This window comes from Otolemur garnettii, unplaced genomic scaffold, assembly GCF_000181295.1.
Source record: "Otolemur garnettii isolate 467f Iridium unplaced genomic scaffold, OtoGar3 scaffold00200, whole genome shotgun sequence".
NCBI lineage: Eukaryota > Metazoa > Chordata > Mammalia > Primates > Galagidae > Otolemur > Otolemur garnettii.
Genome location: NW_003852595.1, coordinates 2,126,021 through 2,130,957, shown reverse-complemented (window position 1 = coordinate 2,130,957; position 4,937 = coordinate 2,126,021).

Below are 4,937 nucleotides of genomic sequence, written 5' to 3'. Positions count from 1 at the left end.
TTTTTTTTGCAGTTTTTGGCTGGGGCCAGGTTTGAACGCACCACCTCCAATATATGGGGCCAGCGCCCTACTCCTTTGAGCCACAGGCACTGCCCAAAAAGTTCTTTTTTTTTAAATTACTTTTTATTAAATCATAACTTTGTACATTGATGCATTTATTGGGTTCAGGGTACTGCTTTGATATACAACGTGAAATGCTTCCATTGAACTAAGTAACACATCCATCATGACATTGAAAACACCTCTGTCTCCTGGTGGTAGCCGTCAGCCCCTGGCCCTAGGTTGCTATCTCCACGAGCCAGTCATTTGAGTTTGAAACATTACTGTATCTTCCCCTCCAAAACCAAGGCCTCATTTTCCTTCTTGTTTAAATACTCAGCATTTGAACGTCTCCATGGTTGGGGCTACATGCCGTCTCCCTGTGCAGTCATCTCAGAATCTCTCCTAGAGCTAGTGCTGTTTTGGATTGAGCTGGACCAGCATTGCAGAAACTGTTCATCTTGTAGATCTTGCCTCCCTGTCCATACTCAGTGGACCTGATACATCAGACATCTCATTCCCGTACTTGACTCTAGCACACATAAAGCCCATCTTGGCTAAGCCTTACTTCATCCTCCTCCTACCCACCCTCACCAACATAGTTACAAACATAATTTCTGGGCGAGGTATTGTAAAGCTGAATTCTAAGAAGCTGATTATTTGTCATCGAATATGATTTTCAAAATTTTTAGAACACTTATAAAAGACTAGAAAGTATTCAAAATATAGAAACCAAAGTAGTCACATTCTTTGTGGTTAATAAGAGGAAAATTTGCTCACAAATCAACACAGAGCAGCCTTATTATAATAATCCAAATTTGGAGATGCATCTGTGTTAGATTATGGTATTTTCGTAGAACAAGGCTGGCCATAATTAAATAACTGTATGGGTCAGGTAACTGTTCATTTCATTAACTTGAACTACCTCCCCAACCATAAAGGTCTAACTAGCCTAACAAATTATGCTGTTGGGTAACATGGTTTCTGAAATAGCTCCAGAGTACAGTCCTCTGTTAGTGAGGATCCCATCATAGCATAAATAGTTCTTTACACGTCTGACTTCCTCATTTAACTGGAAGATCTTAGGGTAAGGGATACATCATCATCATTTCTGGGTCCAGCACTTAGCACAGTACCTGTCATATAAAAATAAACTGATATTCTACTAAGCTAATATTTGAAGCAAAATACACTTATTATAGTTATATTGTTTCTAAATGAGTTATAACTGTGCGTTTTGCAATTTATTTTCATGTACAAAGGAAATAATTCATGTTAAGATTTTTCAATTTAGAATGCTACTTCATTGTACTTTAGTTATTAATGTATGTGTTAAGACTTTTTTTTTTAAATTTTACATCTTGCTTATGTTCAAAGTCTGTGAGGAAATTGAGATAGTTTATGCAACCTTGTTGGGCTTTTTTTAGTATAGTATGTGGATAAGTTAATCCAAAGATTTTTTATTAGAATGAAATTACTTACAGTGCATTGCCCAACTTTGGAGAGCATGCACAGGTGTTGTATAGTTGGTTCTTGAAAGTGCAATTATAGATTCAAATCAATTTATCTGCCTAATATTTTAGTGCTTGGGGATTATTTGTTTTCAGTGAATTTTAATTATGATACCTAATTCTTTGTTTCCTTTCAAAGGAGATAACGGATAAAACAGTGACTTCACATTTTATTAGAACACGTGCAGCCCCCATTTCTCCTACAAGAGCATGATAGCTTCAGTGACCTTTTTTATACTCAGGTGAGGGGACAGTGCCCAAAGCTACTTACATTGCATGAAATAAGTTATATAACTTATTTCATTTCCATATTAGTGGAATGTGGGCTTTTGCCATATGCTATGAGAAATCAGCAATTTCAGGTACATATTAATCATGTTAACATGTAATAAAACATTTCAATTCTATAAAATATGTATTAAAATGTATCAGAAAATGATATATATATATATACATTATATATGTGTGTGTATCGTCTGTATTTATTGTTATTATCAATAAAAGAGGTGGAGAAAAGTGGATGCCAGGGCTCTCATTTCCTCACCTCTCCCTTCCTAGACGTCCTGAGTTCCTGGGTGGCTCAGTGGGTCTCAGCAGTACTGAGACATGGTGGGGAAGGTGTGGGGACTGACAAAAGGGGCTTCTGGGACTGAGATGTGTCCAGCAATATAGACCCCAAGGTGGACAAGCTGGTCTGAAGTGAGCAGAGTGACAGACTTCAGGTGAGTCACAGGTGACGAGGGACCGCCAGGCCCTGACTGAGCTGAGATGAACAGAGCAGCGTCTGTGCACCCGATGACGCAACAGCAATGAGCCACATCTGTGGGCCAGGAACTGGCCCCCCCGCCTCACGGGGTGCCAGGCGCACAGGGAGCAGTCAGCTGCGGCTGCTGCCTCCAAACCTCACACCCAGGTGCTGATGGGGGTCCCAGCGAAGGCTGGCAGACAAGTGGTACCCGGAAAGGGCTTTATAAATGTTGGCGTAGGATAGACGTTCTCTTCATTCCAGTCGCTGTAATTTTTTCTTATTTTTGGACAGGGTCATTTTCTATCATGGTTTTCCTATGTGATGAGCTGCGATTTACTAAGTAACCTGGGCTTCCAAGTCCTCCTTGTAGACTATGCCCAGGTTGAAACAGAGTTCCTCCTTGGAAACCCAACTCTTTTTTTTTTTTTTTTTTTTTTTTTTGAGACAGAGCCTCAAGCTGTCCCCCGGGCAGAGTGGTGTGGCATTACAGCTCACAGCAACCTCCAACTCCTGGGCTCAAGCGAGTCTCCTGCCTCCGCCTCCCAAGTAGCTGGGACCACAGGCGCCTGCCACAACGCCCGGCTATTTTTTGGTGGCAGCCGTCATTGTTGTTTGGCGGGTCCAGGCTGGGGATTCGAACCCGCCACCTTAGGTGTACGTGGCTGGCGCCTTAGCCGGCTGAGCTATAGGCGCCGAGCCAGGAAACCCAACTCTTAAAAAATGAACTCTGTCCCCACCCCCACATGACTGCTGAGGCCAATTATCTAATTCAAATTTCTGAAGATCTCTGGTGTTCATTCTTTAGTCCTTGATCCAAACTATTGCTCCATTCTTCTGTCCAATTTTCCACATGCCTCTAACTGCAGTTACTTTGCCTTCAAAGCCTGACCCATTCCCTTCCGTTTGCTCTCCCAAGACAGAAGCCTTTAATAGGGGACAGGTTGCTACCGGGTTGTTAGGGACGTTCCCCTCAGCTCAGAGATCTCCGCTTCCCATGGACATTTCAACACTTCCAGGCCTGGGTGAGGCTCTCCCCGCGGCAGTTGCTCCCCGACACCAATTCAGGACCTGAGGAACTCCAACGGGGGCCAGTCACTGACCCCAGAATTACCAGTACTATGGGCAAAAAGCCTCTATATTTTATATCATTGCACAAGTAACTGAATGGCACTTATTCACGGTTTCTGCACGTTCATGCCGTTCTCATTTCCCCTTTCTCTGTGTGGCTGAGGCCGACGTATTTCTCACTCTCACGGCGGGCCTTCCTTCAGGTATCTCCGGCCTGTCCCCTGGGGACGGGGCACAGTGCCCAGTTACTGGTCAGCTGGCCCCTGCTTGTCTCCTGCCTCTTCCTTTTGCTCCATGAACCATCTTCTTGTCACCGCACCTTGTCCTTGATCACACTCATGCCCACGAGTGTTCACTGCCACTGTACACTTTTTGCGGTGACCACGCATGTTTGGGTGTGACTTCTCACGTTTTCTTCACAGAGCTGTCATGCTAGTCTTTCAAACAGTATTTTCTTCCTGACGGTCTCTTCCAGTGAAGTCGCCACCAGTGATTATTTGTTTCCTGACAAGTCGCATGAATTGTATGCTGCAGTGTGAATGATGTGGACGAAAACTGCTGGGCGGCAAATTTGGATTGTTATTATAATAAGGCTGGTTTGTGTTGATTTGTGAAGCAAGTCAAAAGCCAGGGCGCTGGAGTGATCTTTCTGCCTGTGGTCCATGGTGGTATTCCCAGACTCAGCCAAGTGACAGCTCTGAGCGAGCCTTTTTACAACCTCAGAGAACTATTTTAATTTCACAGAAGGTTCTCTGATTTCCCTGCACATGACTCTGCTGTAAAATAGTAGTGTGCAGAAGAATCCCACCAAAGATTCACTCCAATTCCATATTTTCCAGGTTTAGTTTGTATGTAAAGTCTGAATAGACCACACCCAGGAAAAGACCCCAGTTCCTCATTCACAGTGACAGACTGGTGAGGACTGAAGTAAATTGAGAATTTATATATAACCATATTCCTAAGCTCTCGAACTGGAGCAAACTCACCCTGCTGTCTGCGAGATTCACACATCACAGCACCATGGAAAGACATTTCGGTAGGAGTCACATTCTGTGTTCCAGAAATGTAGCATGGTAAACTAGAAAATTCTCCTCACTGAAAAGATCTCAGATGCTGGCTTTACTCTGCCAGTACACAGCACAGTTTAGAAGAATTCCAATTAGTCCTATTTCTTCTTTCAGATAATTGCCAGAATTTTGGATGAATATGTCCTTACTCTTGATTAGATGTAGTTTTGCTTTGTAAACTTGATAATTAATCCACAGTTTCATGATTAGTGAATAGTTAGAAATCATCTATTGAAGTTTTAAGTTCTATTCTCAGTTGTACCCCTGGGTGGGTCCTCATATGACATTAGCCGGTTGGGGCCTCCCCGATCCTTTATCAGCTGTGAGTTTCATGTCCTTCCTGGTGGCACTGTCACCTGAGCCGTGGGTGCATGTCCTTCCTGGTGGCACTGTCACCTGAGCCGCAGGTTCATGTCCTTCCTGGTGGCACTGTCACCTGAGCCGCAGGTTCATGTCCTTCCTGGTGGCACTGTCACCTGAGCCGCAGGTTCATGTCCTTCCTGG